Source organism: Nipponia nippon, unplaced genomic scaffold, assembly GCF_047370975.1.
Source record: "Nipponia nippon isolate SJK-2023a ecotype South Korea unplaced genomic scaffold, ASM4737097v1 scaffold_9, whole genome shotgun sequence".
In the NCBI taxonomy this organism is placed as follows: Eukaryota; Metazoa; Chordata; class Aves; order Pelecaniformes; family Threskiornithidae; genus Nipponia; species Nipponia nippon.
This window is the reverse complement of record NW_028262413.1, coordinates 33,446,055-33,465,799: the sequence shown is the minus strand read 5'-3', so window position 1 is coordinate 33,465,799 and position 19,745 is coordinate 33,446,055. Positions and strand designations below refer to the sequence as shown.

At 38.3% G+C, this 19,745-nt stretch overlaps 1 long non-coding RNA gene across 1 annotated transcript in view; it reads right to left on the bottom strand.

The window, feature by feature from the left end:
* LOC148050260 (uncharacterized) overlaps positions 1–13,263 on the bottom strand; it is a 28,083-nt gene extending 14,820 nt beyond the window's left edge. Inside the window, exons 1-2 of the long non-coding RNA XR_015701588.1 lie at positions 13,172–13,263; positions 12,732–12,848 (exon numbers count right to left, since the gene is read on the bottom strand). This is a non-coding gene — a long non-coding RNA (uncharacterized LOC148050260). The remainder of the gene's footprint in view (positions 1–12,731; positions 12,849–13,171) is intronic.
* Positions 13,264–19,745: the final 6,482 nt, after the last annotated feature.

Here is a 19,745-nt window from a genome sequence, read left to right as displayed (position 1 = left end):
ATTAACATGTAAGAGCATCGTTCACTTCTTATAGCCATTCTTTAAGAATGGCTTGTCTGAAAATTAAAAGCAATACCCAAATTGCCTAAGTGTCAATCGAAGTAGTTTTAAATAACTTAAATTTTTATGGAGCCACTAATTGAACAGCAAGGAATCAATTTATCACTAATGAGGTTTTATAACTCAGAATATTATCACAAAAGGTAAAATCTGTGTGTTATAAGATCAACACCAAAAAGACAACGCTGCACTTCTGCACAGGTTCTTTATAACTATAATGTTCAATTATTTTTAAACTATTTACTTGACATTTATGCTATCCAATATTAAAAGGCTAATCTAGAATATTAATCTGAACCTCTTCTGCTGTGCTTTCTGGATAAAATTAATTCCTGTGGAGATGGGCCAGCACCAGAGGCTTATGCTGTGCAGAGGTCAGCACGAGGCCTATGTCTGTATAAGCTTTAAAGAGGCCTTCTGCTGCTGTTCTAGATGGAGAGATTTCATCTGCTTTGTGGGAGTAATTTTTATTTTGGTAGCAGTAATTAAAATTAGAAACTGGTCTCAGACCTAGTCCTAGAACTGACTTCCCCAAGGAAGGCCAGCTCCACATCAGAATTCTGAAGTGTGAGTTCTCTCTCGCTAAAGAGAAGTGGTTTGACATACACCACACGTCCTAAATATCCGGCCTTGAAAAATGAAATTATTTCTGCTTAATCATTGTGAATTGAATGTATCCGATTAAATCAAAGTTTATTTCTAATATGTATACATATATATATATGGTTGGTGATAGTGATCATGAATAAATAGGTGTCCTGTTCAGTGATGCTCCTGAGCTATTTTCATGGCAAAACTTCAGGGTACCAGTTCAATGCACTCATTTCAGGGTGCTCTTTCCTTTGGATTCCTATAATTCTGCTCCCTAGAATTCCACAGTATTTTCTGATTTCACTCCTGAATGGAAGAACCCTTCATGTTGCCCATAATAACCTGTGCACTTTGGTGAGGTATCCACAGAAGTGGTTTGGAAAATACTGTGGTCAGAATCTGCCTTGGCATTTGGGCAGATCAGGCCTGTGCCACTGCATGTCTTTATCATGTTCCCTGGTATGCCACACCGAATTCATGGCAGCAAAGGGATAGAATTAGCAGGTCAAGCAAAGCTTTGCTTGCTGCAGCTCTAAGTCAGATGATTCTGTATACTCAAGGCAGTATAATTCCAATTTTAATTATGTTTTTGAAGAAAACTTACAAAACCGTAATGAACTCAGGTTGCCCAGAGACTACATCAATCCTGTGCAAAATGCTCATTTCATTCAGCGTTTCTCTGCTGTGGGTTAAAAACTGATATAGCTATACCCATCCACATTTGACTGCATTGTATCATTATCTGGAGAGCCACAATAACAAGAAGGGAGGGTTTACAGAATCAGTCCTCAATCTGAGCAGAGGCAGATACAGGAGAATCAATAGTACAACGTGGAAATTACTCCTAACTATAGACCTTATATTGGCAGCACAGACAAGCTAGTTCATCTGCCCTGTATATTGATAAATTGCACTACATAAAACAAGATGGTGCGTAAAAGAAATTGCACACTGAGCCTCCTTTTGCTCCCCCTTGCTATGACCGCTGCCTCTTGCCCCTTGGTGATACCTGGCAGGAACACTCCTAGGTGGCTGCCAACCATCTGTGTCTGGAGAGGGATTACATAGGTAGGAACAGTCAGAGGGCTGCCCTCAGGTCTGAAAGGCACTTACTCTTCCACTGACACCAACATCTAACATGAAATATCTGTGCAGAAAATAAAAATAGACAGCTAATTAACCAGAAGCAACCAATTTTGTCCAAAATGGTTGGGGTAGGTTATCAGTTATTGTGCTAGAATTTTGCATAGTCAGTGGGCTTCATATGCCTCACGATATTCTTCCTTTAGTACACCATGGAAAACACGGGGAAAAGCACAACACAGGTCAAGAATGAGAAGGGGACAATTTATTTATACAACTTACTGAGTGACCAGCCCACACTTGCTGTGTGTCTGTGCATTGGCCAAGGTACCTAAAGTTTTACATTTTCTCAAAATCCTTCTGATCACTACAGGTTCTGCCTGTAAATCAACATGAAATCCTTTTTCTCTTACTTATGCTATTCCTATGCACTGAATTTCTGTACAAGTGGTGTTTACTTCTCTGAAGTTAGACATGCAAATCATAAGCAGTGACACACTAGCATGATAGCATAGCAATATCCAAAATATACTCTTAACAAGTTTTGTCAATTCTGTGTTTGCTTAAAGAACTTATTTTTAAACTTTAGTTAATCATTGAATATGTTTGTAAATTCTTTGAAGACTCGTGGTACTAATACCACAATTCATACTGACTTCACAAAAGCCAGAATTTCATCCAGGAACAAGGTGTTACAGGCCTGTCTCAGATTTGACATAATTTACATTTATAAGTATAAGAATGAATTCCTGCTTTAGGGACAAAACTCAGTTGAGTCTTAGCTACAGAACCATGACCAGTGTCTCCATAAGATAATGGGAACAATAATAATCATCTCATGCCATCAGCTTACACAAACACCATGATCCGCTTTGTGCAAAACAAAAAATATTTTTACTTTGCATAAATTATGCAGTTTTCTAATATCAACCGATATTCAGTGGTCACGCTCATGTTGAATTAACATAATACAGCTGGCAACAAGAAACAGTTTTTCCAGCTGTAAGATGTTCTGGTTAATGAATTAATAGTAATCAGACTTGATCATTTTAATGTTAAAAAAATGGCATTTTCAGAGCATTGCTCAACTTTTAGTCTGGGTTTGTTCTTTTTTTGGGGGGGCAATGTGTTTGTTCATTAGAGCTAAACTTAGTACTAAAGCAATTTGGAGAGTGATCCTGCAAATAGTACTGGGTTAAAGGTTGGCTACTGCATGTTGTTTCATAGAAGCCAGTGGAATTATTCACAACGGGAGGCAATACAAGCAAGGGTAAGCACTCAGAGAATCAAGCTCAGTATAGTGGAGACTGTACTTTCTTGTAGTTTTGACTATGGATCTGGATGAATGTGTTGTGGTTCAAAATAAATACAGTCAATCCCTAATAAATGCATTCCAGTACTATTTTTATAAAAAAAAAAAAATCTCCCCTTTGGCACCTAAGGACATATTAAGAAATAAATAGCTGCCTATTATGACCTACAATGTTTTATAGCCTTGTGCTGGAAGAACACATTGACTAACAAGCTGTATTCCCAGGGCGCAGACCCTGTGGCAGATTTCATGGGTCAAAAGCAGTGCCAAAGCAGAGAAATGCTCACATATGAGTAATGGCTACTGCCAGGCCAGGAGGCACCCGTGCAATGACAAGAGGGCCAGGCCCCTCGCCTCTGGACCTTCTCCTGTTCCTGTCTGCAGCCTGCCTAGGGACACTTTCTGCCACAGCTTTTCCACTGGTCTAATGATTGCCAGAACCTAGGGCGGATATTTTCCTTAAGTCCCTCTTCAGAGCTTGCTCTTAAGGCATGCATATATCACGTCAGATTTGGCCTACAGTGCTTACAAAGTGCCCCAAGCTAACTTATCTATCTTCTACTCTACAGATTTGTAACAGGGACATGCTTTGCTCATTTCATTTAAAAAGTACATGAAAACCTGTTCTTTGGGGGCGAGGGGAGAGGGAAAGATTAGGAGCTTCAAATTTACTCAGGAAGCCACAAAAGAAAAAAAAAACAATTTGAAGCGACAGCAGGCATTTTGTCCTCCATCCATCCTGATGACCCTTACCTTCCCATCAGTCTTTCTGAATTTTGTTCTCCTTTCTTTCTCCTGCCAACAATGCATGCTGTGCTCACTCTATACAGTACAATACATCTCCAGAGATTTAAATACTGCATGCTTTTCTCAGTTACTTATGAATCTTAGAAAGTTCTCATGAGAGCAAATTCAAGTTTCACCTCACACGCTTGTTTTTTGGCAGTTGCTTGCATTTTTTCCCCACTGTTCCCACCAAACAACCTTGTGCTGGAAAATACAACAATTAACTGTAACTTCCAGTAACAGCTGTTCTTTTTCTGTTTAGTACAATTGTTATTGCATAACAGATTACTACTTTCAAATATGCGCAATTTTTAAAGCCTTCCTTTTTCAAACCACTATTAAAAATAGCACAAGATCATCCAGAAAAAAAAATTCTGTGCACATCAGTTAGTAGCTTGGATTTTTATCTTCTATTTTGCACTTACAACTTGTTAAAAAAACATTTATAATTATTGTACTCTGAGTGTTGATGTCTGTCTCCTTATTTGCACACTCTAATGGCATAGTCTCAGAGGAGAAAGTAGTAGGTAAATATTTTTAGCCATTGGTGTTTCTTTGTATGTTTGAATCACATATTAAAGAAATACATATAGTATGAAGCTAGACATGACACATTTATGTATTTTTCTCTCTTTGCTGAACACAACTTCCTTCAAAAGGTGTTACTAAGATAGGGAATATGAATATTACAGCACCTTAAATCATCTGTGATCAAGCTTTCTGGCCAGATGACACAGTTAGCTCCTTTTCCATGACAGGGGAAGACAGACTAATACAGTCCCTCTCTGACCTGCCTAAGGACTGAGCAGTCTGCTTTGAATTATTACAAATCAAGCTTTCCTTTCGCACTCCAAACATTGCTCCAACCATCCAGAAATCGAGAGTAACAATCCTGCTACATGCTACACTGACAAATAAAGCGATAATAAAGAAGAGAGAAAACTTCAAAAGCTGGTAAAACAAAGCAAGCCCTTTTGGCCAGAGGTCAGCCAAAAGGCTGATTGATAAATGCTCGGTTACTTCAGGAAATAGTGTACATTTTAATGGGGAACATGAAAATAAAGAGACAACAGTATGAAGTAACACCACCAGAAGATTGTCTTTTACCTATCAGAAAACTCACGTCTGTCTGGGATGCAAATTCTAACATTCTCAGTATCACTAAGAGGACCAGTTTGGGCACATTAATACTATTATTTCCTCAGCATTAGGCACATAATAGTCTAACAGGTGAAGAATACTTTCCACACCCTCAGAAATAACAGTACTTTGTTTCACTGCACAACTCTTCTCAGGAAACCTTGCCTGCCTTCCAGTTATTAACAAGGCTGTAAATGAAAGCACAACAAAGCAAACAATATATTGAAGACTTGAAAAGTCAGCATCTGAATAGAAGGAAATGAACAATCTCAACCAGAATTGAACAGATGCAACGCTTTCTGTAGCATGACCAAGGCATCAAATAACAAACATGAAGCCAAAGCAGCAGTACATGCTTGGCAACAAACACTGCTAAATTAAAGAGTTGGGTGTTTTGTCAATGCCTTTTAAATAGACTTACAAAATAAATTATATTTGAGAATAAAAGGACTAAACTGCAATGGTATTGTTTTCAATAGTAAAGGAGCAAAATTTGAGGATTTGAATGCTTTCAGATTATTGAAATAAAGTTAAAGAAAAAAAAGAATGCGAATCTCAGTGGGAAAAAGGGAAAGCACAGCAGTAACTTTCTTGAATTAATTTCCATCCCTGTGAACTCTGCCGCAGCCCCTCACAAGAGGCAGTAAGAACCTTTCCATTAAAACTGCACAATATCAAGACCAGAACTGTTTTATCTTCATTTCCATCTCAGATGTTCAAGACATTGGCAACTGATGGTTATGCACTGTGGAAAACTTTTGCCACGTAACCGTTCTGCCATCTAAGGAAGAAAGCCTGTTTGGCTTCAGTGCGGAGAGAATTTCATCTCATACACATGTAATCCCCAGTGGGTTCATGTTCTTCAGGCTATAGAAAGAACACATGTTTTTGAAGATGCTAGCACTGAAGAACAGCTATCAGAAACACAAATAAAAAGAGACATGAATCCTGCTGCCAGATTACCATGGAATCCCAGGGGATAAAGCAAGTGCAGAGGCTACTCCAGCAAGTCTTGAGGGAGGAAAGCAACAACAGAGAAACCTTGACTCAGAAACACATTGTCTTCACACCTATGAATAGTCTTCACAGAAGAATGCTTCAGAGACACAGGCCATTTCCAAACATAATGTATATGCAAACACCACTAGCACTTCAGAGGCTTCTGATCCAAGAAAATATGATGGCTGAACAACATACGGATATGAACACACACATATTTCAATCTGGTTTGTCACAAAGACAGAATACTAAAAAGCTACAGAATACTGGAAGCCATTATAAGCCCCATTTGCTGTCACAGGTGGTTCTTTGAAATTAGATAAATACAAGAAACCAAACAGTACAGCTTTAAAACAAAGGACAAAAATCTACCCAAAATATTTACCCTGCCTGCAAGTGAATCTGTAGCCTTTTCTCCTTCCAAGTCTTTTACCTGGTTTTCTGGTACAACTGGCAGCAGGCCTCTGGTTTTCTCTTGGGTTCCTGTCCTGACTGTGTGCCACTGGTCTTTCACATCCATTGAGCACCAGGCTCCATCCAAAATATTCCATTTCCATGAAGCCAAAAAAAAGCAATTTCAAGACATATTTCAAAATGCATATGGTTCCATACAATTTCAAAATGTGTGCTGCTAGTAAAGTGGGCTTCCAACAACTCATCTGGCAATTACACTCTTTTTCCTTGCTTTTGATCAGATGCGTTGCTTACAGCAACCTGTCAGGACAATAATTATCTCACTAAGGGAGATCTACAGTACGTGGGATTTAGATTTTCCCCAAGGGAAATCCTAGAACAAGAGACATAGTTCAGGCATTGGTGGATTTTATCTGTTATACAAGACTCATCCTGAGAAACTTGGTAGTTAACTACACTGTGTTACAGGATATGATGCATAAATCAGTAAGAATCAGCTTGTCTTCCAGATTCTGGATGGAAAGTGTTTAAGGTTAACAGAGTTCTTATTTGTACATCTGGTTTCAGCTAATTTCATTAGAAATTAGAAAGCCAGAAACAAACGTATATCCCTAAAAAAAAATAATTAAGTAAACTGTAGAGCACAGCTCTCCTAAAAAAAACCAACTCACTTCAGATGTAGAAACTTCACTCCATTCCCAAATAGCAAATGTGTACAGTTTATAAAAGTGGAAAGTTGTAAAAGAACTCCTATGATCTGAGCCTTTTGTATGGTGTTTTAACATTATCATGACTGGGATAACCATGCTCAAAAATAATTAGTTTGCTTTACTTTCAAACTCATTTTTCCATAATAGATTCGTAACATCATAGCCTCTGGCTGTGAACTTTGCTTCTGTCATCATTTTTCCTGATGCTCCTGAAAGTGTTCTGCTCTGTTCCAACTCTAAACTTCTCAATATTTCTTTTTTTAATAAACACAAATGCAGTCCTTTCTTGTGTACTTTTATTTGGTCTGGCAATAAACACATCCTCCTTCATGATCATCTCACGCCTCAGCTTTGGTATACACAGTGAAGCTCCCTGACTCCATGCATGTGGGGTGTCTGAGTGTGGAAGAGCAATATTTTACACACCAGGCTTCCAAAAAAAATTGCAGCTGCTCAGTCAGCCCTAGAGGGCTTCATCCCACTAGCCTTCCTCCTACAGTGGCTTTGGGAAGATTTTCACTGTCAGAACAGTCCTTTATTCTGTAGGACAGCTTTATCAAAAGCAACACCTAGCATGAAGGCCATAGTAGTACCTCAGGTTCACTGTTATGAGAGGAAGAGGACGGCCAGCCTACTTAGGAGGAGTGCAGTGCTGACTAAAGGTGTCCAGCTGTTCTACAGTAAGGATCAGATAAAAGCTTAGACAGGAAAAAAAAAAAAAAAAATCTGTTGCAGCAACTGTAGCACTGAAGCATAAGGAGGTACTTCAGGCATGCGATTCCTCTGCTGGGCACCTTTGACCAAGGGGTGTTACAATTACTACAGAAGAGGTGAATATAAGTTGCTGAGGATGCTGCCATAAGAATTTACTTGGCAAAGAGCAGTTCCTGGCAGAAGGTAGCACTTTAAAGAACCCTTTTTTTTTTTTTTTTAGAACATCAACACTGCAACACCACTTAGAATACTTTGTCAGTTATGTATCAAAAGCCACAGCACTTGTAAGTTTTAATAATCAGCCCCATACTCACCAGTAGATTTTTCTTTTTTTAAACAGGATGCTGTTGATCACTAGTACTTACTATATTATTTTTTGAAGATTGTGATACAGTGGTATAAATGCTACAGAAACATATTATTTTGATGTAAAATACACACAGTAAATGTGATGAGTATGGCAAGATCACATTAATTAAAAAAAATTATTTATATCAGTCTTGAAATACATGGGCTATCTCTGTACTTTATTAAGCCATTTGCTTATTTGAATGTCTTAATTAGAACGTTTTCCAAATGTTAATAGCTTGTAAAAATTCATTTGTAAGAGCAAGGTCTATTGATCCTACTGTTTTTACAGAAGTGGCTTCTGTAGTCAGCAGCAGTGTAAGCATGAAATAGAGCAAGCAAATGCAATGCAAATAGAAGACGCCACACTTGGGTCAGTCAGGTCCTCTGTGCCCAGATAGGGAGGACAATGATTAGACTTTAAGGTCTGAGTGCAAACTTTTTTTGTTACACGCTTGTATGATGCTAAGCACAATGATGAGGCCCCATAGCACTGGGGATGATAATACGATATGCAGCTTCTCTGTGCTGCCCCACAATAGTCCTTGACCCCGAATTTAGCCCTTTATTGTCAGGGAGATATATTAGCCTACACCATTTGTGCAGTCCTTGACCTCTCTGCTGAGACTGCTAATAATATGGTTTCCAACCAATACTGAGAGTGATGGCTATTTTGTATGACTGGAAAAGACTTCCAGTAAACTGAGATCACCATACTCCACGCACAGAGTTTCAGAGACAGATTCTGGTCCCTTGTTACACAGAGAAGTGTTTAGCATAAGCTTACTAAGAGAAGAAACTGATTCTTTATATTTAACAATGAAAGCACAAAACTTACTTATATCCAGAGACGCAAAACCCTTGCACTAATTGCACCAATAATTGCAATACTTGACAACTGTGGTATACTTGGAAAGGTGATTTGAGCAGGACCACTATGTTCATATCCCATTACCAGGCTCAAAGTGGCCTAATTATATTGTTTGTATGAGACTGAACTACTTTATGCTGCTTTTGGACAGTATGACTAGTATCTCTAGGGAGTATCATGAAAAGGTCATGTGTATCTCACAAGACTATCCAAAATCCCTAGATTTTTAATAAACACATTAATCCATGCTAAGTAGCTCACATTCCAGCTACAGTTCTATTTTTAAGTTATTTGTTGTACTTATATAAAAAAAAATGTCACCAGTTTTGAAGTATTTTTAAAGATAGAAAAGAACAGCTACCTTTATATGCAAGATGCTGTTGGGGGAACGGGCTGCTTCCATGACACTAGTAGCTACCAGCTAATGGAACTACAAGAAAGGAGCCAGAATGTAGTAAAGTGACCCACACAGTAACATGAGCTAAATGCTCCAGAGTGAGCTGGAGAGCTCATCATTAAGCTGATTGGTTGTCTTGGCCTCCTGGGAACCTTGATAAAATCTTTAAAGCAAAGCAAGTGCTCATTATTGAAACAGAACATTCAAATATCTCATGTCAGCAATGATCTGGTCTAATGGTTTACTCGGTCAATATCTGAGATTTTCCTAAGGGATAACTACTTTTTCCTGTTGCAGTGTCAAAGGGCCCGAAAATTACAGAGACAGATTTGCCCATGAAAAACAGAACAGCCCCTTAAAATGACTTCCATGTCCTGAATACTGCAAAAGTAAGCTCTCTACAGAAGGGTGGAGAGAGCTATCAGCCATAGCTGTGAAAAGGGTAGCTATACAATCTGTAATAGTTGCAGAAAAATTGCAAAGGCATTCTGAATTTAGCATCCAAGTTACAGAAACTTACACACAATTTTTTTTTTTCCAGTACAAATCTTAGAATCATAGAATGCTTTGGGATGGAAGGGACCTTTAAAGGTCATCTAGTCCATCCCCCTCTGCAGGGGGGCAGGGACATCCACAACTAGATCAGGTTGCTCAGAGCCCCATCCAGCCTGGCCTTGAATGTTTCCAGGGATGGGGCATCTACCACCTCTCTGGGCAACCTGTTCCAGTGTTTCACCACTCTCATTGTAAAAAATTTCTTCCTTATATCTAGTCTGAATCTACCCTCTTTTAGTTTAAAACCATTACCCCTTGTCTTACCGCTATTGACCCTGCTAAAAAGTCTGTCCCCATCTTTCTTATAAGCCCCTTGTATAATGTGTATTAAAACTGGGTCTTCATCCAGAATTACATTTTCTGATTTATTAGAAAGCTCCAAAATAAAACAAAATATTTTCTTGTCCATTTTTTTCAAAAAGAGAATATTTTAACTGTAATAAATTTGAATTTTCCTCTTTTCAGCTTCTGAAAATAACAGAATTATACTTTGCAAACTACATATCTTCTTCGTATTGAAGAAGTTTTAAAACAATAGAGAAAACATGAACACTACATCGTCGAGGACAAGAAGTTTCAGAGATATCAATGTACTGAAATTTTCTAGTTTCCGGGTGGTTTATGTATAGAGGTTACAATAAGCAAATTCAGGGCCCCAGGACTGGAAAATCTAGTCCAAACAAAGGTCACTGGATTAAACAATGACACATGCCCAGAAAATATCTTGCAGAGACCAAATAGAAGAAAAATTATGTAAACCAGGCAACAAAAAAGAGATCACTTGGACTGTATATTCTCTACTCTTGTCATATTAGGAACACTATGAAAATGAAACGTTATCAAAAGATTTGATTATACTACAAGAAAAGATAGGCTAATTGTGTAGACTAAGATTGAAAGGCCAGGTTGGATGGGGCTTTGAGCAACCTGGTGTAGTGAGTGGAAGATGTCCCTGCCCATGGCAGGGGGGGTAGAACTAGATGATCTTTAAAGTGACCCTTCCAACCCAAACCATTCTATAAGCTATATATAATGTATAATCTTAGTCCATTGCCCAATGTTGCTACAAAATGGCATTTGATCTTGTGGGACCACAAATTTCTTGTCACTCTAATTTCTTTCTTCTCAACTAATGATTTTTAATCATAACAATGTTTCCACAGTACCATTTACCAAGAGAGAATTATATATACTTAAGCATATTATTATGAGAAACAGGATAGCAAGTTCATTGCTTAATTACTTAATAGAAAATTGTGTTTAGACCAAAGACATAATGAGCAACTAATGAGTTCCCAGGATAGCTGAAAATAATGTTACAATACAACCTGCATATTTGTGTTCCAGAAGTTTTTTTTGTTTTGCATAATGTTCAGAGAAAGACTTAAAACTCAAATCAAATCATGTTCTCACAAACTTGCCTCAGCTTTAATAATAGTGATTGAAAGCAAAGCTTATTCATAGTTTGAAGTACACATAAGAGTATGAAAACACACTCCAAAATTATCTGAATTCTGTATATTATTAAAAATAAATTTATCCCTGATTTGAAGTTCACATAAGAAAACATACTGCAAAATGCTCTAAAACTTGACGCAAACCAAATGGACTGAGCACATCTCCAAATTCAAGACACGCATTAGAATTTTTGGATTTCTGAAAAATCTCCCTGACCATTTGAAGCCCGCTGGAGCGTCATGGTATTGAACTGGAGTCATGATTAATTGACTAGTTTCATATTTCCTATAGGAATTAATGCAGAGTATTAATTTAGGACTTTAGTCCCACAGAAAGTAAGCCCAGTGATTTTAGCAAGTTCTGAATCAGGTTCTCCATGGGCACACATAGAATATCTACCTACTTTCTCTACCTCGATACTTCCTGGGATAAAACTGTGTTTTCTGAGGGATTCACACATTTCATGAGTAATTAATCATTCCTTTCATACTTGCTTGTTTTGATCTAGACTTACAAGATATACTTGCATACTTTAATAGCTGCCCACATATAATCATAGCAACTAAAATTATGTAGTCAATATTTAACCTGTTTATCTCACAATAATAGCCAGCACTGGCAGCAGTAAATAATCTATTAGAATAGTGTGCTTCAGCCACACTCCTTGGAAATGCGTACTATTTAAAGGAGTTGCCTCCTCTTCTGTTAACAACACAGATTTAGAAAACTATAAACAGAGAGGTAAATATTTTTAAACAGCTAATCCTCAGCAGATAGCCCTCATTTGAAAATAATTTATACTTTCTATAAATGTTAGCCCATAAAGACCTGATGACACATTGTATTTAGTCTCAGTGAAACATGTTGCAAAAAATCTTAACAGAGTTTACTTAACCCCTGTTATATATCTAACCCATATTTGACCTCCTCCAAGACACTTTCAAATATACTCATCTTCCCAATCTGGAAAAAACCAACCAGTACTCTCAGGATTATGATTTGATTATAATTTTCAGGTCCTTATGAGTGCAAAACTAAAAGATGGATGTATATAAGAAAATCTAGTCAATTCAGTTTTGAAATATAAGTGATATAAATTTTTATCTCCTTTCACAGTTTGAATTTGATTTTTAAAAAATAGCCCGTAGTTTACTCTCAAATTCCTCTGACGTCCAGGCCACTAAACAACCACTGTCTGTTCTACATGAAATGAAAAATTTATCAAAAGCTGCGACTAAGTCTTTAAATAACAATGAAGTACTCCAGGTACTGAGTACTTTATAAAAGGCATACCTTTTATCTGAGGGTGCATCTGAGAAGAAAACACAGAGATGTCTCCTCGATGTTGGGCTGCCCATATTGCAGGTGAGTCACAAAAAGGAGTCAGATGCTTGATAAAGTCCATGGGATCTGTGGAGAAAGACAGTGATCCCTAAAATTATGATTGCTTACAATGAAATAAAGCTCAAAAGCTGTCAAGTATTTTGGAAGAGCTGTTAGAGCATACAAACACAGGGAAACACAAGACAGATACCCTCATCAGACTTGGCAGTTGTTTTATGAATACAGGAGACCTCTTCTCTGCTTTTTTAGGCTGACCAGCCATACTTGCCAAAAGGCAAAGAAAACAAGATGCAGCTGTGGCCAAAAGGGAGGGAGGGAGACAACTATATGACTTGGAGCAAAAATTCTCAAAAGCGGAAGTGCTAAAGACTTTGACTGAATGCACATACCTGTGTCCTTGGGTAGCTGAGCAGGACTTGTTATCTCAAAAAGCTGCAATACTCCAAAGGCAGTACCACACTTCTTACATGCCTGGCTAAAGATACAAGCTTGGGTCCCAGGAGTTAATTAGACATATTAATAAGGCTTCAGCTAGGGCTATTTAGCCTCACCTGTTCCTGAAGTTAATTTGCCCAGGTGGAACACCCTGCTGACACCATCATTTTGCCCCAGTTTGGGGGCTGGGCTGTCCTGTGGTGACTTTTGTGTTGACAAAGTAAAAACATGCTGTTACTTGTTGCTACTATTTATAATTCTTGATTAAACAACTAGGGGGTGGGGTGGGGTTGAATCCTGATTACCTTACTCAAGTATGTGGTGCTTCTCAGCCATGCATTGGTTTCAAAACCAGTATCACAGAGTAAAAGCCCCTCTGCAGATACATCTCATTTCCATGAAAGCTTCTTTTCCTGAGAGCTAACACCTGCAAACTGCCCTGGCAATGCCTGCAAATCAAAGAACAAACTTCCTCCCTCGCTGTCATCACCATGGCCTACTTAAGGGAAACTTTATGATACAAACACCAACTTTGGTGGTTTCATTGTCTCAGATAATTTTGTGATTCTCAAGCAATTCTGCTAGTTGAGTGGCACATTACATGTGGGGGAGCTCAGTCCCAAAAAGCCACTTGTAGTGGCCTGTTCTGCTGCCTGAATTTCACTTGATCAAAATGTCATGCTAACTATCACAGTCTCGGCACACAGACAGTTGGTTAACCTTGTGGTTAAGGTGCAGATACATTAGAGCTTTTGCTAGTCTGACTATGCTGGCAGGTAACATGATTTGTTAAACTTAAAATCAATACAACTAGGCTGGCAAAAGCATTTCGATGTAGAATAAGCTACTTCACCCAAATAGATTCATCATAGGAGGAGAAAACATAGCCAAGTGATAGTTCCTAAATTCTCTGTATCCTTAGCCATGGTTACTTATTGCTGATGCTGCTGTGCCGTTTTCTGGGCAAACGTGTTGGGCTGCATTATGCTGAAAGTAAGTGTTTCAGCCAAGCAGTTTTGCCAAAGCTACGCAAATCTGCAGTGGGGAAAATGGTCTCATGCAACAGAGAGCTGTCCTATTATAAAACTTGGGAGCAGCCTACAACGCCTTATGTCAGTATAAAATGTCACTGAAACATCACAGAGAGGCAGCAGATCTGCATGGTGGGTTGTCATTCATTCAACGAATCCCATTTCATAGGCCATAGGTGAGTGAATCAGCATAACATCTGTGGCCTTAGACATGGACTCTGACCTCTGAATCTACCTAAACCTTGCAAACACAGGCCAAAGCCCCAGGTCAACAGAGCATAGGTTTAGCTTCACATCAACCTGACTTACAATGTTTACCTAAAATTTGCTGAATAGGAATAGTCTTCAGAAAAAAGATGAGATTCAGTATAAAAGACTGTGCCTTCATCTGGCATCTGAAGATTTCACAGGGTGGAAATCTGGAGAATGTCTTAGAAGAATAATAAAGATTAACAGTTCAGCATCACACAGAACACTGCTGGGACTGTGCTCACGCCTGTTGCTCTATGTTTCCAATTAACTTGATTTTGGAGCGATGGATGCTGTCCAAAGATTTACATACATAACAAATACAGTGAACAGTACAGATTTCCTGGGGTGTTTTAATTTAACATTAACCAGATGCATTTGCAATAAAGGCTGAATTAAATGTCTGGTGCCTTAAAGCAGGGAAACCATTTACAATGGGGAACTTCCTATCTAGAAGGAATATGCCCCAAGAGATTCATATTTTGGCTTGTAACTGTTCAACGTGGCCAATATTTTAAATGCTTTTAGCCAGGTCAAGCTCTATGGTGCATTCATTCGTCAGTCATTGGTATGAAAATCTGGTTATTTTGTCCCCCAAGGAATATGTATTTATTAAATGTTCACATTAGCATAACCTGCAGGGCCTGCTCAGGCACAAAGCCTATTGAAATGAACAGAACTCTTCCTGAAGAAGGTATCCTTCTATTTAGTTGGCCACCAAGTACTCAGATAGTGCTTTTCACTCACAAATCTCACAGTGCTCCACAGTGGTTGGGGAGCTCTGGTTAAATGGGAAAGCAGACACAGAAGTAAACTGAGCTGGTGAAATTCACGCTTGGAAGGGCACAAGCAAGAGCAAGGCCTGGCAGAGATGCTGTCAAGGGCCCAATCTGTTGGGTCATGCTATTGCACAAGAACGAAGGGAAAAACACTTCAGTCAACAAGACTTTGGAGGGCAAAGGTAGGGATGAATTTTCATACAAATAGTTACAAATAGTCAGGTCTAGGCAGGCACTACTTTGGAGATTCAGCTTTCCCTTCACATGTCTCTATATGTGATTACTATTTTGGCACCCTCCTAAATCATTCCACATCAGACTAGTCATGTATTTTGCACAGAGAGTCAGGATATTATACACCGAAAAAGGGACAGTATATTTTGATAGATTCATGTAATTCATTAAGAACCAGGAATCTTTTATGGAAAACAATCTCACTGAGTCTGCTGAGAGCCTATATTCTTTTTTCTTCCTTCCCTGTTCTTCATTTATTAGAAGATTTGCATGACAGCAAGCTTTTTTTCCTTGAAGGTCATTAGTTCCAATTCCTTCTCTTTCATCTGAAATCACAAGCTGCTGGCTGAAATTGCAGTTCCTCATGATGAAAGAGAGAATATTTGCAATAAAACAGTTAAAAGAAAGGATGTCTAAGGCCAGAATGAAGCATCAAGTTTCCAAACAAAACAAGATACTGTGCTTAAAGGTATAAAAATTATATTTTCTAAAGATAATTGGATCTTTAACCAATGCTGGTATTTGCTGGCACTTCCAAGGACTTTTTCTGTGGCGTGCTGGGAAATCCTTACTCTGGAAATTTTCAAGAGCTCTCTTAGATTTCTCCTAGTGCGTTCTAGGAATTACACCAGTCTGTTTTAGCAGTATTCCTGATGCTTTCTAGGAATTCACCTTCTGCTTTCTAGCAATTAATTTACTGCTTTCTAGGAATATCCCCGCTACTTTCTAGGGCTTCCCCATCTGCACTCTAGAAATCCTGATACTTTCTAAGAATGTCCTGTCTGTTTTCTAGGAATTTTTCCTACACTTTCTTTGAACTTTCATGGAGGATTCTAGGAATTCACATGCCGCTTTCTGGAGATGTTCCTGATGCTTCCTAGTGTTTCCCCTCTCACTTTCTATGACTTTTTTTGCAGCTTTCTAGAAATTCCCCTGTTCCTTTATAGGAATCTTTCCATCCTTTCTTGAACTCACCGTCAGGGAGCAGTAAGAGAAGGGCTGCTTGGTGAGGGAAGCTGTGAGCAACCACAGCACAGACAACCCATGGCACCTAGTTCGGGCAAGCAGAGCATAGCTGGGACAGTGGCTAATTCCATCAACACTCCAGCCATCATCACACAAATGCAAGGTAGCAAGTCACATCCAAATTCAGTCCAGGAAATCCAAATGAGTATTCAGGAACAGCAGGGAGCAGGGTTTGAAACAGGCACACCTAGTTGGTGTAGCTCACGCAGGCACGTTTCTAAGATTAGAAAGTACTCTCATTGAACATTCTCTACACTCAATGTTTTGTAAAATAACTTAATTAGAATCTCTGTATTCCCTATCAAATGATGAATTGATATAGATTTTTAACACGAGAAATTCTGAAATGTCAATTTCAGAATTTTCCATTTATAATCCATTACAGAATTTATTTAATAATGGGATGTAGGCAAACTGTTTCTTCTCCCCTCTGGAAATGCATGAGAAGTTACTCCGATGATACATCATTGTCCTGGGTGCAGCTGGGATGGAGTTAATTTTCTTCTTAGTAGCTGGTATAGTGCTGTGTTTTGGATTTAGGATGAGAATAATGTTGATAACACACTGAGGTTTTGGTTCTTGCTGACTAGAGTTTACACTAGTCAAGGACTTTTCGGGTTCTCATGTTCTGCCAGATGCGTAAGAAGCTGGGAGGGAGCATAGCTAGGACAGCTGACCCAGACTGGCCAAAGGGCTATTCCATACCATATGACATCATGCTCAGTATATAAGCTGAGGGAAGAAGAAGGAAGGGGGGACTTTCGGAGTGATGGCGTTTTTGTCTTCCCAAGTAACCGTTAAATGTGGTGGAGCCCTGCTTTCCTGAGGATGCTGAACACCTGCCTGCCCAGGGGAAGTAGTGAATGAATTCCTTGCTTCGCTTTGCTTGTGCGTGCGGCTTTTGCTTTACCTATTAAACTGTCTTTATCTCAACCCATGAGTTTTCTCACTTTTACTCTTCTGATTCTCTCCCCCATCCCACCGGGGGAAAGTGAGCGAGCAGCTGTGTGGTGCATAGTGCACAACAATCATAAACTTAATTTAAAGGTATGGTTTCTTGGATTTTACTTTCTTCGGTAGATTACCTACATACCTTACTGGTCCTACGACATTTAAACCATGCACTACAACTTATTCTCATCATTCCTGTTTAGTCCATGTGGTAGAAAATAATTGTTAAAGGTTCCACTACAGCATTCTTATACCTGCTGAGGTTTAAAGTTGGTTAGCACAAATATTTGATAGGGTTTTCATCACTACTGATGAGTTATTCAGTTTCTTTGATAATTATAGACAGCTGGCCAGCCAATGTTTTTCAAAATATGTTTGAATGCCCTTGGATTCACACAAAATCCAAGTCAATGATGTCTAGTGTGGGAGTGAAGATTAAATTTTAAGTCCTGTCTTGACTTAGGTGCATCCTCATTGCATAATGAAATATGAGACATGTATTACATAAAAGCACACTTTTCCTAAGAGCTTCTACTACTTTAAATTTCATTATTTAGTATTTCATATTTAAAAAGTGGGGACCAGTAAGTATTTTGCATGTACACGGACAAGAGAACAAACCTTCCTACACATCATTTGCCAGCTGCTACACAAGCTGTTGAAATATCATTGCACATATCATTTTCATTGCTCTGTGTTGGATACTAAAGGTTGGACATTCCGCACTACAAAATCACTACAAAAGTAAGGTAGAGACAGAATTCTACCGTGGAGGACAGAATTATTCACTGCCCCTTGGTACAAAATATACTGCAGTTGCTCTTGCAACTCAAATGGTGAAGCAGAAACTGGGACTCCATAACTTTACTATTTATTTCCCTCGGTCAGGTTAGTTCAGACATGTTATGTACTAAATCCGTCTTAAAAGGATACTTGTCAGCTTGTTTAGATCTTAGACTATGTGAACTATCTAACCTACATCTGAGGTCCCCCAATGTTAAGATGTGAAACATAAATGTTCTAATGAGGGATATTTTTCCTAAAGTTTTGCATTGATTGTGAAGGAACCGTAAGTTATTTCTTTCAACCTCCAATATAATATGAATTTGGAGTTTCCTTTCAGGGTATGTCATACATATAAAAATGTAAAAATGAAAATGTAATACATGGAAAGTACTGATACTTTAAAAATACCTGTTTTAATAATTTTAATGCTATATCCTTGGAGACAGTTGTTCATACATTGTATGGGAAGGTGTTGAAAACTGTTTATGTAGATATGGCTTGTGAGTCATTCACATTAATCTTTGCTACAGGTGCTTTAGGAGAGAAAAAAATCTGAGAGACAAAATCCCTTTGATTCAGCATATGCTTATGGCCATATAGAAAACTATGGCATGGCTCAGTTTTACTATCACCAGGATCTTGATGTATTTGCAAAGGCAGTTAAGAAAACTGCCTTTAGTGAATACAATTTCAATTTTCTAATAAAACCTAATTTCCAGCTCTTTATAGATCATTTGTATTAGTCTACAACAAACTGAAACCCAGAGCACAAATCAGTCAAGGTGCCCTATAGGTTATGAAAAATGTCTTCAAGAAATTGAGATGTTTTTGATAATGATCATTTGATTAGTATTATTCTGAGATTATGGCTCTCTAACTGAATCAGCAACCTACCAAAAATCAGTGAAAGTCTGCAAAAGCATATAGACCTGATTCTGTTTTCATTTGCAATGATGTGGTAAATCAGGAGTAAGCCCAATGAAAGTATTAAGATTGCACTAATGTAAAACTTGTATAAGTGAATGGAAAATCAAGGCAATATTTCTATTGAATTGGCTATTTTTCTCTTCAGAATGCATACTGAGAAAACTTTAAGTTTCCAACATGTATATGTGAAATAGCTGTGACACCTGATTTTTTAATCCTCTGATTTCATATTCACATGATGAATCTACATTCTCACAACAGAATAAATGTCCACAAACACATGTGGGTATTTTCTGATGTCTACAGAATTCAGAAAAATGAAAAGTAGACAAAACAGTATTTTTGGTGTATGAATATGCTTGCCAGGATTTAGAACAAAACATTTCCTTGCCAAGCTCTCCTCCTTTCCCAAGTCAGAAACAAACATCATAAAACAGTCTTACATAACTGCCAACCAGATTTTCTATTTAAATATAATTCAGCCTTTGTGTTATAGCCTAAACCATTCTGTTTAACATGTATCTTCTCATCCTCTCTCCATGTTT